Here is a 20,354-nt window from a genome sequence, read left to right on the forward strand (position 1 = left end):
TATACTTGCCAGAGTTCTTAGGGGGAAGCCATATCTGTTTAAAGTGGTATGGTACTGCTTTAAATGTGTACTTCAGAGGGGCGTCTAATTGGATAGGATCCTCTACATGAAATCTTTTATACAGTGGTACCTCGGGTTAAGTACTTAATTCGTTCCGGAGGTCCATTCTTAACCTGAAACTGTTCTTTACCTGAAGCACCACTTTAGCTAATGGGGCCTCCCGCTGCCTATGCGCCGCCAGAGCACGATTTCTGTTCTCATCCTGAAGCAAAATACTTTGGTTTGAACAAAAACATTGGATTCTTATCCCATTATACATGACTAAGCCATTTCTCACCTTCTCACCCCTTGCCTTTTCCTGTAAGACCTATTACAGTCGTTAAGAGTCGTCAACAGGCTCATCTCAGCTATCTGCCAATCTCCCATTCCCACCACCCTTCTGAGTAATATCCCTCCCCACCTTCTCTCTATATAGAAGGATCTGGCAACTTCTGTTTCAGTGTATCTGAAGAAGTGTGCATGCACACGAAAGCTCATACCAAGAACTAACTTAGTTGGTCTTTAAGGTGCTACTGGAAGGAATTTTTTTATTTTTTCAAAATACTTAATACGAGGTACTATTTCTGGGTTAGCGGAGTCTGTAACCTGAAGCATATGTAACCCGAGGTACCAATGTAATTTCAAAAGCATTTATAAACGGCCTCGGTCCTGTATACCTGAAGGAGCGTCTCCACCCCCATCATTCAGCCCGGACACTGAGATCCAGCGCCGAGGGCCTTCTGGCGGTTCCCTCATTGCGAGAAGTGAGGTTACAGGGAACCAGGCAGTGGGCCTTCTCGGTAGTGGCACACCCGCCCTGGGGAACGCCTTCCCTTCAGATGTGAAGGAAATAAGCAGCTATCTTCTTTTTAAAAGACATCTGAAGGCAGTCCTATTTAGGGAAGTTTTTAATATTTAATGCTGTATTGTTTTTAACACTTGATTGGGAGCCGCCCAGAGTGGCTGGGGAAACTCAGCCAGATGGGCGGGGTATAAATAATAAATAATTATTATTATTATTATTATTATTATTATTATTATTATTATTATTAAACTGCTTAATATTTTGTTTAAAAATCTCTTTAAGCGGCGTACAACATAAAATAAATAATCCAATGTCAGCTGTGCTGAGATGAGGCCCATTGTAAAGAATGGGCATGACAAACTTCGAGTCATTTATGTGCTTGGAGGTTCCAGCCCTTGTCAAAAATATCAAATTATATGTATTTTTCTCCATTATAGTGGTGTGCCAGAGTGACCAGTACCAAGTGTTCAGTGTAAGATTTTGGGCTGTTTTTCCACTGAGCTGCAATCACTATTTGCACTGCAAAGAACTTATATAAGATCAGTCCTTTGACAGTACAGTGGTACCTCAGGTTACATTTGCTTCAGGTTAAAGACTCCGCTAACCCAGAAATAGTGCTTCAGGTTAAGAACTTTGCTTCAGGATGAGAACAGAAATTGTGCTCTGGTGGCGCGGCAGCAGTAGGAGGCCCCATTAGCTAAAGTGGTGCTTCAGGTTAAGAACAGTTTCAGGTTAAGAACGGACCTCCGGAACGAATTAAGTACTTAACCCGAGGTACCACTGTATGGCACTGTCAAAAATATTCAGCAATGTTAATTTTGGGCAGCAAACGATAGTTTCTTCCGTGATATTTATCCTTTCTGTAAAAAAAAGTTTTAAAGCCTGTCTCGTTGAAAAACCAAAACGTTGCAAACAAATCCAGCAGAACACAAATATAATAAACAAGAGCGTGTAAAAAGCAGGAGTTTGGGGAATTCAAATAAATTAAAACAAGGCAAACCAGGGCAGAGCTCCTGTTTGCTTGCACCTCCTGCCTGGATCGGTGCCCAGCTGGGCATGAACTCTGAACTTCCCTGACCGCTGATGTCAGAATGGGGACCCTGGTCAAGAGCCTTGTTTCGCATGTGGCTTAGACCAGTGGGAACCTGTGAGTGGCTGGTTCCCAGTGCCCGGCTCCCCACTCTGACATCACAAAGGAAGGCAGAGGGAAATGGCTTGTAATCGGTGCCAGGCTGCAAGCGCACAGCCAGGAGCAGGCAGCCGAGGCCCCTCTGAGCTCCCAACCCAGTTCCTGTCTCAGCACAGCCTGGGGCCCACGAAACTTGGCAGCCAAGTGGGGCATGGAGGTGGATTAATTGGTGGCAGAGGAACAGAGGAAGTTGCCCGAGACTCAGTCGGGGCATCTAGCCTGGCAGTGTCTGCAACAGGAGCAGGGGAAAGCCGTGACCCTCCAGATGTTGCGGGACTTCAGCTCCCACATTCCCCGGACATGCTGACTATACATTTAAAGTGGTATCATAGAATCATTGTAGAGTGGGAAGGGACCCCGAGGGTCATCTAGTCCAACCCCCTGAAATGCAGGAATCTCAGCTAAATAATAATAATAATAATAAATTTTATTTATACCCCGCCCTCCCCAGCCTAGACTGGGCTCAGGGCGGCCAACACCCGATACAAAAACAAATCGATTGAAATACAACTTAAAAACAAGATTAAAATACAACATTAAAACATTGAAATACAGCCTCATTTCAATGGAAACTCAAATAAAAAACCTTTTTGAGGATGGAAACGTCAAGCATCCAGGACAGCTTAAGCCATCCAACCTCTGCTTGAAAACCTCCAAGGAAGGAGAGTTCACCACCTCCCGAGGGAGACCGTTCCCCTTTCGAACAGCTCTTGCTGTCAGGAAGTTCTTCCTGATGTTTAGTCGGAATCTCCTTTCTTGAAACTTGGAAGTCAAGGGTTCGAGTCCTGCCCTCCAGAGCAGGAGAAAACAAGTTTTCTCCAACTTCCATGAGGCAGCCCTTGAGATATTTGAAGATGGCTATCATCTCCTCTCAGCCTCCTCTTCTCCAGGCTAAACATACCCAGCTCCTTCAACCGTTCCTCATCTGGCTTGGTTTCCAGACCCTCTTGGTTGCAATCCTCGGCACACCTTCCAGCTTGTCAACATCCTTCCTAAACTATGCTGCCCAGAAATGGACGCAGTATTCCAGGTGTGGTCTGACCAAGGCAGAATCAGTATCAGACCACTTTAAACAGTTGTGGCTTCCCCCAAAGAATCCTGGGAAATTGTGTTTTGTTAAGGGTGCTGCAAGTTCTTAGGAGTTCCCCACTATTCCCCCTCACAGAACAACATTTACCAGAGTGGTGTAACAACCAATTATCCCTCTTCCCAGGGAACTCTGGGAATTGTAGTTCTGTGAGGGAGAATGGGGGGTGTCTCCTGGCAACTCTCAGCACCCTTAAACTACAGTTCCCAGAATTCTTTGGGGGTGGTACTGTTTAAAGTGGTAGGTAAAGGGACCCCTGACCATTAGGACCAGTTGCAGACAACTGGGGGTTGTGGCGCTCATCTCGCTTTATTGGCCGAGGGAGCCGGTGTACAGCTTCCGGGTCATGTGGCCAGCATGACTAAGCCGCTTCTGGCGAACCAGAGCAGCACACGGAAACGCCGTTTACTTTCCCACCGGAGTGGTACCTATTTATCTACTTGCACTTTGATGTGCTTTCGAACTGCTAGGTTGGCAGGAGCTGGGACCGAGCAACAGGAGCTCACCCCGTTGCGGGGATTCGAACCGCCGACCTTCTAATCGGCAAGCCCTAGGCTCTGTGGTTTAGACCACAGCGCCACCCACGTCCCTGTGGTAGGACGTGGATTTAAACGAATTATGCACATGAAATTTATGGGCTTAAGTTAGGCATGGGCCTGGATTTCTGTAGGTCTACTCTGAGTAGGGTTTAGTTGGATACAGCTCAGACTTTCTGCCACAAACAGAGCCACCTCACCTTCTCCACAAACTGTGCCTGATTCCAAGAATCAACTGGAGAGGAAGCAGTGATTTGTTTTATTCTCCTCTCGGTGGCTCTTTGGAAGAACTGAGGCGGCTTTTGGCAGGAAGCATCTGGCTTCCTCCGTGTCCGGCCGAGGCTGGGATTCGGACGCTAGCTGAAGGAAATGTTGGCGAAGTGTGAGACTCAGGATGGAGATCGTGGGAGGCCTTTGAATTGAAGCAGACGGATCTGTCAACACCACCTAACTAGTACACTCATGGCTTTCAAGAAAACAAGTGGGTTGCTGCTGCAACAAAATGTTGCAGCGTGGGGAGTTTTCGTTCCAGACCAGGTAGGGCTTTCCCTCAGAAAGCTCTCCCTAATGTTGAGTCAAAATCTCCTTTCATCCATTGATTTTAGTCCTGCCCTTTGGAGCAGGGGAAAACAAGCAAACTCCATCTTCAGATATTAGAAGATGGCTTTCCCATCAGGTGTCAAGGAAATAAACAACTACCTGGCTTTTAGAAAACATCTGATGTTTTTAATGTTTGATGTTTTATTGTGTTTTTAATATTCTGTTGGGAGCCGCCCAGAGTGGCTGGGGAAGCCTGGGCAGATGGGCGGGGTATAAACAATAAATTATCATCATCATTCAGTGCTATTTTTCCAGAAAAAAGCGTGTCAGAGCTCACAATGAACTTCTCCCTTGTTCTCTTAGAATGGCAATGGCGCCCACCTGAGAAGTGCCGGAGCTCATAGTTTAAAAAAAAGCCCTGATATCGCCTCTCCTTCTCCATATCCAACTTTCCTCAGAAAGCTAGGTTTTCAGACCCAACCAATCCCTCTTCACTGGGATCACTGGGAATTGTAGCTCTCAGAGGGGAATAGGAGACCTCCCTAACTCGCAGCGCCCTCAACAAACTACAGTTCCCAGAATTCTTGGGGGGGGTGATGACCGCTAAAAGTGGAGCGGTATAGAGCCCAAGTTGGTTCAGTTAATAAATTTGTGCCGTGTGAAGAAGCATTTTTTGGCTGTTCTGAACCACCTCACTAATCGGTTTCATTGGCGCAGTCCTGTTTCAGCAGAAGGCAGAATCCAGCTTTCCTCTGAGCATACACAAACTGCCAGGTGTTCCACACGCCTGCTTTTCTCCCTTTGCAAAGCCTTTTGAAGCAGACAGCTGCAGTCTGCAAAGATCTCCCTTAAGGCGTCTTGTCCAGGAATGTGTCTCTCATTAGATTACAGACTTTGGAAGGGGGGGGGGAGTTGAAGCTTATCGAAAAACTGCTGAAACCAGCAAACCTGGCGGGGGAATCTCCAAGCTATGGAGGTGGCGCCTGATCCTTCAGCCCGGCACCCGTCTGCCTCCTGAACGAGGGCGGATCTAGCACCCTGAGGGCAATCGCCCAGATCCTGCCCTCTCATCAATTTCAATTCCACAGCTTCTTCAGAGGGCCAGAGCTAACTTCAGCAAGTTGGGGAGGTGGTCAGAGGGCAAAAGGACAGAATGGTAAAAGTTGGGAGGGTCTTCCAAGTTTATCTAGTCCAACCCCACCACCAAATGTAGGAATTCTGCCGCTGATGGCTTCCCTGACACCGAGCAAAAAGGTTGGCACTGATGTGCAGGTTGCCACATCTCTGATAGGAATAATTTAAGGGAGCAAATTAGACGGCAATAAATACTAAACATGCAATTAGTAAATGGGACGAAATTGTTAAACCCTAATGCATGCAACGTAGAAGCACTCTGCTGGACATCAAACTGTAATAAGAAACTGGAAACTTGCAACGCCAGCGTGCCTGACAGACAGACAGACAGATAGACAGCCAACCTGTTTCAATATCTCAAGCACTTCTTGTGAAGTCGAAGGGCCATAAGTCAAGTTTAAGCCCCGGCACCCAAGTAGGGCTGGGAATTTCCCCTCCCTGAAACTCCCCATCCAGCATGGACCGTGGTCAGGGATGTTGAGAGCTGGGGTCCGGATTCGAAACTTGCAGGAACAGAGATTCTCAGAAGACTGGAATAAATATGTGAACTATTTGAACAGATTACGCTAGTAGGACTGCAAGAAGTTTTGTAAGGAGGAGTATATGAAATATTGTAAGGAAGGCTATGATGAGAGAGTCAATAGATAAGATAATTAAAAGCAATAGTGAAATTAAGAAATGTAAATTAAGTGGAAAAATTGGAAAATTTTCAGATATGGTTGCTGAAAGTCCAAAAAAAAAAAAAAACTGTATAAGATGTGACCAATGTTGAATAACTGTTGAAAATGATATATTAAAAAATGAATAATAATAATAATAATAATAATAATAATAATAATAATTTAAAAGAGAGAGAGAGAGCTGGGGTCCGACAGGCTCCCAGTCCCTCTCCTAGACACACGTCCCAACCAATCAGGGACCGCATGTTAAATGCATTTGCAGGGGTGTAAAGCCGGGATGTGGTACTGTGGGTTAAACCACAGAGTCTAGGGCTTGCTGATCAGAAGGTCAGTGGTTCGAATCCCCGCGACGGGGTGAGCTCCCGTTGCTCGATCCCTGCTCCTGCCAACCTAGCAGTTCAAAAGCACGAAGTGCAAGTAGATAAATAGGTACCTCTCCGGCGGGAAGGTAAACGGCGTTTCCATGTGCTGCTCTGGTTCGCCAGAAGCGGCTTAGTCATGCTGGCCACATGACCTGGAAGCTGTACGCCGGCTCCCTCAGCCAATAAAGCGAGATGAGCGCTGCAACCCCAGAGTCGGCCACGACTGGACCTAATGGTCAGGGGTCCCTTTACCTTTACCTTAAAGCCGGGATGGGGAGCTCACGGCCCCCCAGAGGCTTTTGGGCTAGCCCCAGCCAGCATGGCCAATTGGCAGGGATAAGCAGAGCCCAGCAACCTCCGATGAACCAAAAGTCCCCCAGCCTAGATTATTTCGGAGGCCTCTTCTGACTCCGAACTCTGAGCTGACCCTGTCCAACCTGGGTCAGTCTGATCTAGTTCTGCCGGGAAGGACCCTTGGCCTCTAGAACGTGCCTCTCTGTCCAACAACAACAACAACAACAACAAGAACTCTACCTCCCCAGACCATCTCAAGCGTGCCCCTGCTTGAATATTATGGGTTTTTCCTCTGGCTGAGCTTGTTCCACTCCAAAGGTTGGGTTGTGCGTCAGGCTGTTGGAGAAATGACGTCCCGAAAGAGAAAAAGTGACAAGTCCGGGGAAAGATGGTCCATGCAGTCCATCATTTATGAGAAATAACCTGTTGCCCTCAGGCACTTTCTGCCCCATCTCTGACTCCCCACCTCCCACCCCCGCTAGTTTCTCTCCCATGCTGGTAACTACAAACTACAGCAAAAACAACCGTGATCCTTCCTCTATCTGGTTTCGCTTCGGCTTTGACACACAGAGAGCTGCCTTTTCTGGAATCAGACAAATTGGCCCACCTGGGTCAGTACAGTGGTGCCTTGGTTCTCAAACTTAATCCGTTCCGGAAGTCCGTCCCGAAACCAAAACCTAATTATTTCTGTCATTTTAGCCACCTCAATGTATTCAAATTACTTTATTTGCCACTCTTCAATTACTGGAATCTCTTCCACCTTCCATTTTCTGGAAATAAGCATTCTTGCCTCTGTAGTGGCATATAAAAATATCCTTCTTTTATGGCTTGGGATACCTGATGATAGTAAACCCAAGAGAAATGCTTTGGGCATTTTGACGCAAGTTCGTTCGAACATTCCCCCCCCCCCAATTCTTCATAAGTACTATCCCAAAAGTAAGTGTGAGTAAATTTTTAATTATCCCTGCATCTTTGTATTTTGGTCCTTCCAGGCTGTGGCAATATATGGTTTGGAATTTTGGCTTATTTGCTGTGGCTTTCTTTTTGTAGCTTGAACTTTTCATTGGCTACCAAAGAAAAATTTTATTTTTTTAAAAAAAGGAGAGGGAAATGAAACAAATAACCCCATCCCAAAATAGATGATTACTGTAATTTTCGCTGTATAAGACACACCAGAACACAAGATGCACGTAGTTTTGGGAGGAGGAAAACAAGAAAAAAATAATATTCTGAATCTCAGAAGCCAGAACTGCAAGAGGGATCGCTGAGCAGTGAAAGCAGCAATCCCTCTTGCTGTTCTGGCTTCTGGGATAGCTGCGCACCCTGCATTCGCTCCATAAGAAGCACACACACTTCCCCTTACTTTTTAGGAGGGAAAAAGTGAGTCTTATAGAGCAAAAAATATGGTAGGTTGCAATGAAAGGATGCTCACACAGCAGCTCTGAGACAGACGGTCACGCCTGCGATGCTGAATGTACATTTTATGCTCAGGATGCAAAATACATCTCTTTGTACACACCCAAGAGTTAACATCTCAGCTTTTTTTTGGCATGGGAGAGTCTCTTCCACCTGTTCTGTCCGTCAGCAAGATGGAGCCAGGAGAGATCCTGTCAAAAGAACCTGATGAATGTATGTCATTTCTTGCAGGTAGCAGGGCGCATGAGGTGGTGGCTGAGAACATGCGCCGCACACATGGGTTCAACCTGCTTCGTCGCCCTTGAATAGAGTCATGGCCAGCAGGCAGGGGGAAAGCCGGGAATCTGCCTTGGTTTAAGTCAGACCACTGGGTCCAGCTAGGTCAGTGTTGTCTGCACTGACCGGCAGTGTCTTTTCAGAGTTCCCAGCCCTATTTGAAAGCTGGCTTGGCTTGAATGGTTACAAGTCTATCTCTATTCTAGTTATTATTCTAGTAAATTTGGTTTTATACTTACAAGCCGTTCGTGGTGTTGTTGTTTTGTTGCATTAATATTACTGTCGCCACATTTGATACTTTGTGTACATACAGTGGTACCTCAGATTACATACACTTCAGGTTACATACGCTTCAGGTTACACACTCCGCTAATAAAGAAATAGTGCTTCAGGTTAAGAACTTTGCTTCAGGATGAGAACAGAAATTGCACAGCGGTGGTGTGGCAGCAGCAGCAGGCCCCATTAGCTAAAGTGGTGCTTCAGGTTAAGAACAGTTTCAGGTTAAGAGCGGACCTCCGGAACGAATTAAGTACTTAACCCGAGGTACCACTGTACTTGGTTTTTTGGGGGACCTTTCCGTTGGCCCGAAAGCGGGGAAAAAAGGAAAAGAAACGATGTTCTTCCACTCTGCAAAAATCTACAACGCGCCTGGTCGCCTGGAGTCAAATCTCAGCAGGCGAGGAGGGCAGGTGGTTATTTTCCAGCCCTGCCTCCCTTTGGGGAGGAAAAAAGGAGAGAATATCTGCCCTTGTTTCAAATGTCAAGTAAATAGATTCTCAGTGCTTGGGCTTGCTCCTACCTGCCTGATTTTCCTAGGATTTCCCTGGCTGTTTGTGCAGGTCTAAACAGAGAGGGTAGAGGGGGAGCGGAGCAAGCGGATTTCTGTGGAATGCCCTGGCTGATCCCAGGCAGGGCTTCTGGATCCTCTAAATCAGGAATGGGGAACCTGCAGCCCTCCAGATGTTGGTGGACTACAACTCCCATCATGCTTGACCCTGCTGGCTGCTTAGGAGTTACGCCGATATGTTTTCTGGGATGTAAGGGGACGCTCTTTTTTTTGAAGAGATTAAAATTGCATCAGAGTTGCAAACTTAGTGAGGATCACAGCACAGAATCCCCAGTGCAAAATGGGTGCGTCTCCTTTTTTCTCTCAGAAGAATAGTTAAGATCCTGTAAGATCCTTAAAAGATCTCTGCAGGATCCAGCCGCTTTTCTCTGAAGGATGGTAAAGAGTAAAGGGGCTCCTGACCGTTAGGTCCAGTCGTGACCGACTCTGGGGTTGTGGCACTCATCTTGCTTTACTGGCCAAGGGAACCGACGTACAACTTCTGGGTCATGTGGCCAGCATGACAAAGCCGCTTCTGGCGAACCAGAACAGCGCACGGAAACGCTGTTTACCTTCCCGCCGGAGTGGTACCTATTTATCTACTTGCACTTTTGACGTGCTTTTGAACTGCTAGGTTGGCAGGAGCAGGGACCGAGCAACGGTAGCTCACCCCGTCACGGGGATTCGAACCGCCGACCTTCTGATCGGCAAGCCCTAAGTTCTGTCGTTTAACCCTCAGTGCCACCCGCATCCCTGAAGGATGGTAAGATCCTAATAAGATCTCTGCAGGATAGCTCAATCGGTAGAGCATACGACTCTTAGGGGTCATGGGTTCGAGCCCAAAGTTGGGCAAAACGTTCCTGAATTATGAGGGTTGGGCTAGATGACCCCTCCGGTCCCTTCCACCTCTCTGATTCTAAGAGGACACAGACAAAGGCCCATCTAGCTAAATATCCCAATAGGATGTTCACAAGCAGCACCTGAGAGCAACAGATTCCCAGCCACTGGTGTTCAAAGGTATATTTTCTCAGATACCGGAGGCAAATAGGTATATAAGCTGCTCTGGCTAGTAGAATAATAATAATAATAATCTTTATTTGCATCAGCCACTAGCCATGCCAATAAAATAATATGTGCTGCAGACAGAGGTAGAAACCTAACTACACAAAATACATTTTGGAGGTTTACATTAATAATCAGATAATAGATCTTATTATAATTGCCCCCGCTAAAAACCTTGCAGTTTTTGCTGTCACCTGACCATCTTGATCTGCTCAAAGAAAGGACGCGGTAGCAATGGTTGCTGAGCGACCTGGCATGGACAATAAGGGGTAATAGCCTCTCCTCAAATCATTATAAAGATTGCAAGCCAGAAGCAACACGAGCCACCGACTCCATTCTGCCATCTCCACATGGACATCCCCATTTTCCCCCGTAGTGGAATTTTTTGAAATCGACTCTCAAGTACAGCCAAAGGCAGTATATTCAATCTTGCGAAAGTGAAAGCGCGTCTGCATTTTGGAATTGTTAAAATTTCGCAAATAGGGTGCCAAAGTGTCAAAAGGACTAGGTGGGAAATAATCATACCGTGGACAAAATTTCCTTATTGCGGCCAAATTATTCTGTCGCTCGATATATTACCTCAGATACTAGAGGCAAATATATAAGCTGCTCTGACTAGTAGCTATTGATAGTCTCCTGAATGAATTTATCTAATCCTCTTTAAAGCCATCCAAAGTTGCTGGCCATCGCTAATTCTCCTGGGAGCCGATTACACAGTATAATTATGCGCCGTGTGAATAAGGATATTTTTTTCTTTTTTAAGCAGCCTGTTGCCATCCTCTGCAGGCGATCCCAGGGCTTACTCCCAGGAAAGCGTGCACTTATGGGGTGGCAGCCTTTAGGTCAGGAGAAGTAAGCTTCTTTGTTTTTCTGCGGAGGTTATGCCCAGGTAAATGTTTATAGGGTTGCAGTTAAATATGTGCACAGGAGAGTCTGCATAGTGTATTGGGTTTCGAACTAGGAGACCCGGGTTCAAATCCTGAACTCCGCCATGCATTTCACTGGGGTGGCCTTGGGGCAGTCACTGCCCATCGACCAGGGTTGTTGTGAGGATAAAAACCTTGATCTTGAGCTCCTTAGGGGATATAGACATAGGGTGAGTAGACCCACTGAAAATTAGTGTGATGAAATTAAACATCAGTGTTGGGTGAGCACAAATGTCACTAGTTTTTTTGAATTGGAATATAATTGTTGAATAACAAATGCAACTTTCTAGATGGAAAAAAAGAACAAAATACTATTACAAAAAAGAGAAAATTAATGCGCGTAAATTAAGTTATCTCATAAAATTGATATGCCACTGTAATAAAAAGAGTGATTTTCAAAAAGATAGAACGATAAGATCAAGAGGAAAAAGTAATGACAATAATTTAAAACTTCCACAAAGTTTAAATAGCAATAGACTGCAAACAGATTAAAACTCACAGCCGCTTTCTGAAGGTATCTGAGGAAGTGTGCATGCACACGAAAGCTCATACCAAGAACTAACTTAGTTGGTCTTTAAGGTGCTACTGGAAGGAATTTTTTTATTTTGACTATGGCAGACCAACACGGCTACCTATCTGTAGCCGCTTTCTAGGTTAGTCTATGAATGTCAATGGGACTACTCTCAGTAGGGCTAAGATTGCAGACAGCCAATAGTCTGCATAACCCTTAAAACTTGCAGGGTGGAGCAGCTTGTCTGTCTTCAACCAGCGCCCCAGTAAAAAAACACACATCCTGATCAGCGTTGCAAACTCCAACCAGTCTGTATGACGACCCCTCGAGGCAGGCAGGCAGGCAGGCAACTCATCCATGGTGTCTCCCAGAACAGTGAGACATGTGCTGTGTTTTCAAAAAGCTCAGCCTACGGAGCACAGCTGTGTTATGAGTAAGCGCTGGGAGTCTGGAACCTGAGGAAAGGCGATCCCGGGACAAAGGCTGTGCGGGGGAAATAGAAAAGACCCAGGAGATGAAGAGGTGGGGAGGAAGGATCTACGAACATCTGTGTGGTCCAGGCCTAATGCCTCTAAAACTCTTGCTGAGTCCTGCGCTTCAGGCTTTGAACTTCGGCTGAACGCAGGTGGGAAACATTCTGCACCCTGCGGGGCTCTTATTCCCTTCTGGCCCTCCCAGTCCAGCAAAGGGGCCGGCTGGCTCTTACTAGGAAGACCACTGATCAGGACTGCCATCTCCTGTTGCCTGTCCCAAGGTGCATGGAGATAGACTGCCCCTCTGCATGGAGGCTCTGCTTATAAAGAAGGCCGTCAGTAATGCCATGGCCAGGTCAGAACCACCAGCCCCTGTAGTCCCATAGTTTTAAATTCATGGCTCGTGTCCTTCCAGCCTGCCTCATAGAATTGTAGAGTTGGACGGTACCAATGCAGGAATCATTTGGTCCAATGCAGGAATCCACATTCCCCCCCCCCCAATTTTTTTAATTGATTTTTTACATCTATAATGAATAAAACATACAAAACAAAACAAAACAAAACACACACTACAATACAGTGGTACCTCGGGTTAAGTACTTAATTCGTTCCGGAACTCTGTTCTTAACCTGAAGCTGTTCTTAACCTGAAGCACCACTTTAGCTAATGGGGCCTCCTGCTGCCGCCACACGATTTCTGTTCTCATCCTGAAGCAAAGTTCTTAACCTGAAGCACTATTTCTGGGTTGGCAGAGTCTGTAACCTGAAGTGTATGTAACCTGAGGCGTATGTAACCTGAGGTACCACTGTACTACAAGAAAAATAAAAAATAAAAATATAAACACATATTCTTTCTTATATTCATTTTAAATTCCGTTATTACGTAACTTCCTCAAATCCCCCTAACTGGATTTCATTATGTTCCCTTGTAACAGTTCTCCCAAACATCTTTCTATTACTATCAGTTCCTTCCATTTACTGTCTTCATCTCTTTTCTTATTGTCTTAAACCCATCTTACTATACAACATTCATATTATAATCCTAGGCCTGTTTAATGCTTTCATGTATCTTCTTAATTATCTTATATTACAGTATTCGGCTAAATATTCTTTAAATTTCATCCAATCATCTTGGTATTCCTCCTCTTTCTGTTCGTGAATTCTTCCAGTCAGGTCAGCCAGCTCCCCAAACTCTTGATTTCCAATTTTTTGCTAATACCAGCCTTGCCGCTGTGGTGACATACAAAAATGATCTAACATCTTTTTGGGACATTTCCAATCCATGCAGGAACCCACATTTTGCCCAGTGTGGGGCTTGAACCCAAAGCCCTGAGATTAGGAGTCTCGTGCTCTACTGACTGAGCTATCCCATCTTGTTCTCCAATGGCAGAAATTTGGCAGTATGTTGATCCTGGATGTGGAAGTGCCACCCAGTATCCCCTTCACCCCTCCCCGCTGCTGCTGTTCGCCACCCAGGAACTGGTACCCGGAGGTAGACTGCCTCTGAGCATGGATGCTCAGCTCCTAACCATGATGGCTAACAGGCCCGTCGAGCCTAAATTCTTGTTTCCTTGCTGAGGCCAGGCAGATGCCTCTTGCGAAGCCCATCAGAAGGGCAGAAACGAAACAGGCCTCCCCCTGTTGACTGCCTCCAGCAATAAGGAATAGGGAGATAGACTGCCTTTGGCTATGGAGGGTTGCGTCTCGCTCTCATGACCAACCCCAGCTGTGGACGGGCGTCTCCTCTTCCCCTAATTTGCCTTAATCCCCCTTCAGAGGTGTCTGAGCCCATTTTCCACTGCGGCAACAGATTCCGCCAATGGATTATGCGACTAATCCTCTCCTTTTCTGCTGCAAATCAACTCCGCCGGGAGATCTTGAGCTCTAAATATTATGGGATGGGAAGGGGAAGGCGCGCTGGGGAAGAAACATTTCCCACCGCTTCTCTCTGTCCCAATGTATAGAACTCTATTTATGGCCCCCATAATAGTCCCAAATACTTTCTGCCAAGGGTGGGGAAATTCAGGACCTGGCCCTCTGAGTCCCGCTGTTTGGCCCTTCAATCTCTTTCCCCTTGCCACAACCCCTTGCCGTCCCTGCTTCGGACCTTTCTTGAGTGTTTTTGCCTGGCTGGAATTTGCCCTTGATTTCCTCGTCGTGTCTCTTGCTCATTGTCTCTCGGGCAGTCCGAGTGTGTGGACACAGACCTCCTGAACAACAGCAAAATCTTGCACCCATTGCTCTGCGGCCTCTGGCCTCTGGCCAGTGGCGTAGCGTGGGTTCTCAGCACCCGGGGCAAGGCAAGTAATTTGCGCCCCCTAACCCGTGGATTTTAGCACTCGAGTCTCTTCCGCCCCCCCCCAGATGTTGCGCCAGGTGCGGCAGGCCCCCCCTGCACCCCCCATGCTACGCCACTGCTCCCACCACAAGTCTTCAGGACAGCCATCCGAAGGCTGGCGCGGGGAGAAGGTCTCTCCGCCCCACCGCCAGGCTTCGGAGCAGCCTTCCAAACGCGCCGGCCAAACGCGCCCCCCCAAATTTTGCGCCCGGTGTGGCCGGCACCCCTGGCACCCCCCACGCTACGCCACTGCCTCTGGCCCCAGCCACCCCTTGCATGTGGCCCTCAGAGGATCTTCGAGGAGAAAATGTGGCCCTCCGGCTGTGAACACGGCCCCTGCTCTCCTGAATTATTATTATATTTCGGAAAATCTGCCCACCTACTGTGTGATCTCTCTCTCTCTTTTTTGCACCCGTGTCCCAAATCGCACAGGGTGGGTGGGAAGGAGACCTCGCAGCCCCTTCCTCAGTCAGGACACAGCTTCTTTCTGAGAAAAGCCCCCTGCCCTCCCCAAAAAGAGCTGAGGGGCAACGGGATCGGTTTTCAGCTCTGGCAGAAAGCTAAGGTGGACAGGAGCAGACAGGCAATTGTGGAGAGGTTTGAGTTACAAAACAAACAGGAGCGTTGAGCGATTTCGCTCTGGAATGCGGCTGAATAGGGAAGGGGGCTCAGCCCCCCCTGCGCTTGTTGCTAAACCCTTGGCCTCCCCCCCCCAAAAAAAATCTCAGGCTGGCAACTGTTTTCTGTCCCTGCGGCCTGGGGGACAGAGGTCAAAGGTGGAGGGAGGCCTTGGGGTTCGAAAGGAGGGGCTGACATTTGAACCTACCTGGGGCAGGTTTGTTGCAGAGGGGGAGAGGCGAGGTGGTCTTCATCCCGGCCTGAATTGCTCCCCCAGGCTGAAATGCAAGAGGTGGGGCAGGGAGCTTATGGAAGGAGAGCTGTCCGACATCTGCAAGGAAGTTTGTGGGAGAGAGGGAAGGGGCGCCCATCCAAATGTATATGTAGAGTTGGAAGGGACACCCAAGAGCTATTCATGTTTGACGGACTATTGTATTTTAATATTTTATTTTGTTGGAAGCTGTCCAGAGTGGCTGGGGAAACCAGCGGGGTATAATTTTTAATAATAATAATAATAATAATAATAATAATAATAATAATAATAATAATTACAGTGGCACCTCAGGTTAAGTACTTAATTCGTTCTGGAGGTCCGTTCTTAACCTGAAACTGTTCTTAACCTGAAGCACCACTTTAGCTAATGGGGCCTCCTGCTGCTGCCGCGCTGCCAGAGCACGATTTCTGTTCTCATCCTGAAGCAAAGTTCTTAACCTGAAGCACTATTTCTGGGTTAGCGGAGTCTGTAACCCAAAGCATATGTAACTTGAAGTGTATGTAATCTGAAGCATATGTAACCTGAGATACCACTGTATTATTATTATTATTTAGCCCAACCCCCTGTATTATTATTATTATATTATTATATTATTATATTATTATATTATTATATTATTATATTATTATATTATTATATTATTATATTATTATATTATTACTGTATTATTATTATTATTATTTAGCCAAAAAGCAGCTTTCCTTCGAAACACACCCTTCTCCAAATTTCGCAGTGCAGGTCTTGGGCCAAACGGTAGTTGCCAAAAATGTGTACCATGTGGATAAAGATGTATACAGTGTGTGTGTGTGTGTGTGTGTGTGTGTGTGTGTGTGTGTGTGTATTCATGACCATATAGAACATACTAAATGCATTCTGTCAGGGAGAATCCATTGCCGAAATCTGTACGTTAAGTCAAAACGAAAGATGTGAGGAAAAATCCACATTACACTCTGACACATTGCCCCAGGGAAATGTGGAGAACTGGATTTAAGGTTGGGAAAAGGAGAATGGGAGAGAACGGGGATTTGGCTGCAATTCCTGCATTGCACGGGTCAGGCTGGATGACCCCTGGGGTCCCTGCCGACTGTACAATTTTCTGATGGATCCTTCCAGCCCTGTGTCAGGACAGGAGCAAGTCCCATTGGCTTCAATGGGGTTTACTCCAAAGTCAGTGTGTGCGCGACTGCAGTCCTAGGCATCAGAAGTAAGCCTCCTTGTTTTTCAGAGTTTATTCCCAGGTGAGTGTGTATAGGAGAGTCAGCATGGTGTGACGGTTTGGGTTCAACTCTGAAACCAGGGCTCAGTCCTCCACTCAGCCAGGGTGTTTACAATGGGCCAGTCCCTGTTTCTCTTTTTTTAAACAATATTTTTTTATTAATTTACAATAAAAATAAACAAAATTATCACATCCAATTTTTCACAAATTGTCTCTTTTCTGGACTTCCTTCAGCTGCTCTGCAAATCATCCATATTTAATTTTTAGTTACGCATTTCTTAGTTTTGCATTGTCACTAGATAAACCTTTCCCCTTCTATTCCCTTTTAACAATACTTCTCAAATTTCACAGTGCTTCTTTAAACCCCACTAACGTTGTTTGATCATCACATACACTTCCCAGATATTCTACAAGTTTCCCCCAGTCCTCGATGAACTTTTGGTCTCGTAGATATCTTACCTTCCCTGTTAGTTTGTCGAGCTCTGCATAGTCTAACAGCTTCATTCTCCATTCTTCAATAGTCGGTATCTGCTGTTGTTTCCATTTCTGGGCCAGCAATATTCTTGCCGCAGTAACTGCATATTGAAAAAGTTTACAGTCTTTCCTCTTTATCTCATTGCCTAAAATCCCTAACAGAAAGGCCTCTGGTTTCTTTACAAATGTATATTTTAAAATCTTCTTCAATTCATTGTATATCATCTCCCAGAAACCTTTCACTTTCTTACATTCCCACCACATATGATAAAATGATCCCACTTCTTCCTTACATTTCCAACATTTGTTACGTGTCTTAAACATTTTTGCTAATTTTACCGGTGTTAATATATACCATCTATATACCATTTTCATAACATTTTCTTTTAATGTCGTGCAAGCTGTAAATTTCAAATTCTCCTTCCATATTTTTCCCCAGTCCTCAAACTGTATATTATAACCAAAGTCTCGGGCCAGTCCCTGTTTCTTAGTCTAACCTATACCTCAAAGGATGGATGTGGGGTGGGGATAAAATGGGGGGGGGGGAGAGAGACCACAACAGTCTCGTGGCACCTTAAAAACCAATTTATTCCTTCATGGCTTTATTGTGTCTCTGCCACAACCTCCCTCCTTTCGCCCCACCTACAAAAAGAAGATAATTATCTTATTGTATCCTACCTTACTCACTGCAGATGGTGACAGCAGTCATGAAATTAAAAGGCGCCTGCTTCTTGGGAGAAAAGCAATGACAAACCTAGACAGCATCTTAAAAAGCAGAGACATCACCTTGCCGACAAAGGTCCGTATAGTAAAAGCCATGGTTTTCCCAGTAGTGATGTATGGAAGTGAGAGCTGGACCATAAAGAAGGCTGATCGCCGAAGAATTGATGCTTTTGAATTATGGTGCTGGAGGAGACTCTTGAGAGTCCCATGGACTGCGAGAAGATCAAACCTCTCCATTCTGAAGGGAATCAGCCCTGAGTGCTCACTGGAAGGACAGATCCTGAAGCTGAGGCTCCAAGACTTTGGCCACCTCATGAGAAGAGAAGACTCCCTGGAAAAGACCCTGATGTTGGGAAAGATGGAGGGCACAAGGAGAAGGGGACGACAGAGGACGAGATGGTTGGACGGTGTTCTCGAAGCTACCAGCATGGGTTTGACCAAACTGCGGGAGGCAGTGGAAGACAGGAGTGCCTGGTGTGCTCTGGTCCAGGGGGTCACGAAGAGTCGGACACGACTAAACGACTAAACAACAAAACAACAACAACCCTACCTTACTGGGCTGTTGTAAACGCTTCTAAAGTGTGTTATTGTTTGTTGTCATTACGAACAAATAGTAGGCTTGTTGCGCACGTGCATCTGCCCTTTTTGTTTGTGAAGCTTCGTCCTGAGAGACAACAAGGCTTGTATTAATCACTTTTATTTTTGTGCAACAATTGCAGTGATTTAAAACCAGAGGCTTGCAGCTTGCCTTCCTCAATCCCGACGCTTTTAAAAAACCACTCAGATCTCTGGCAGTCCTGCAGCGCCCCCTGGCGGAGGCCTCCTCACATAGCAATGGTGGTGAGAGAGCAAGTGAGACCCAAGGCTGGGAAATCATAGAATCGTAAGAGTTGGAAGGGGCACCCAACGGTCATCTAGCCCAACCCCCCTGCAAGGCACATTAGTAATGGGAACATGACTGGTGTATTATCTTGCACAACTGGCAGTGGAGCCATAGGAGTGGTGCTGTTGGGGGACGGGACTGCCCAGTTGGCATGGATACCCGACGGCCGTCTTGGTGGCAGCTCCTTGTTTACGAAATGCCCTTCCTGGCAAAGTGCGTCTGCCTCCATTGTTCACAGCCAGCAGGAATTTAAACGGCATTATTGTTCACTCAGGCGATTGACAGCGGAAACACAATGTTGCTTGAAATATTGGTATTACTTGTCGCTGGAGTATGTAATTGCATCCACCTTGCATGCAGAGTCGCAGGTTTGATCCAGGTAAGGCTGGGAGCAAGCCCTACTACTTGAAACCCCGGAGACATAAAAGGAAGGACTTTTCCATGAGGCACATATTTAAAAACTATGGAACTGGCTCCCAGAGGAGGCAGCGACAGCCAACCTAGGCTGGCTATAAAAGACACTTAGACAAATTCATGGAGAGCTACTGACGGTTACTAGCCAGGACACCAGTTGAGACCTTACCTGTCTCGCCAGAGTGGTGCATGCTCTGGTTATCTCCCGCTTGGACTACTGCAATGCGCTCTACATGGGGTGACATTTGAAGGTGACTCAGAAACTACAACTAATCCAGAATGCGGCAGCTAGACTGGTGACTGGGAGCGGCTGCCGAGACCACATAACACCAGACTTGAAAGACCTACATTGGCTCCTAGTACGTTTCCGAGCACAATTCAGAATGTTGGTACTGACCTTTAAAGCCCTAACAGACCTCGGCCCAGTATACCTGAAGGAGTGTCTCCACCCCCATCGTTCTGCCCAGACGCTGAGGTCCAGCTCTGAGGGCCTTCTGGTGGTTCCCTCACTGCGAGGAGTGAAGCTACAGGGAACCAGGCAGAGGGCCTTCTCGGTAGTGGCGCCTGCCCTGTGGAACGCCCTCCCATCAGATGTCGAAGAGATAAATAACTATATGACATTTAGAAGACATCTGAAGGCAGCCCTGTATAGGGAAGACTTTTAATGTGTACTGTTTTATTATGTTTTTATTTATGTTGGAAGCTGCCCAGTGACTGGGGCAACCCAGTAAGATGGGTGGAGTACAATTATGATTATTATTAATAATAATTTCCCTACCACCCCATGTGCTTCCCTTTTGCTCCCTCTTTCCCAAGTTGTGTCGTTTTCTTCAAGCAGGGTGGGGGGGACCTCTGGCCCTCCGGATGTTGCAGCTCCCATCAGCCCTAGCAAATATGGCCAATGGCAGGGGCTGATGGGAGTTGTAGTTCAACAATGTTCTTGGACTCCAACTCCCATCAGCCCCCAGCCAGCATGGCTGATGCTTCAGGGCTGATTAGAGTTGTAGTCCTGCAACACCTAGAGCAGGCTTCCTCAAACTTGGCCCTCCAGATGTTTTCAGACTACAGTTCCCATCATCCCTGACCACTGCTCCTGCTAGCTAGGGATGATGGGAGCTGTAGTCCGAAAACAGCTGGAGACCCAAGTTTGGGGGACCCTGACCTAGAGGATTGAAGGTCCCCCATCTCTGTCCTAGACACATCCCAACCAATCAGGGATCACGTACCAAATGCACTTACAGGTTTGGGGGTCAGTCCTT

The sequence above is a fragment of the Podarcis vaucheri genome (assembly GCF_965113315.1).
Source record: "Podarcis vaucheri genome assembly, chromosome: 16".
NCBI lineage: Eukaryota > Metazoa > Chordata > Lepidosauria > Squamata > Lacertidae > Podarcis > Podarcis vaucheri.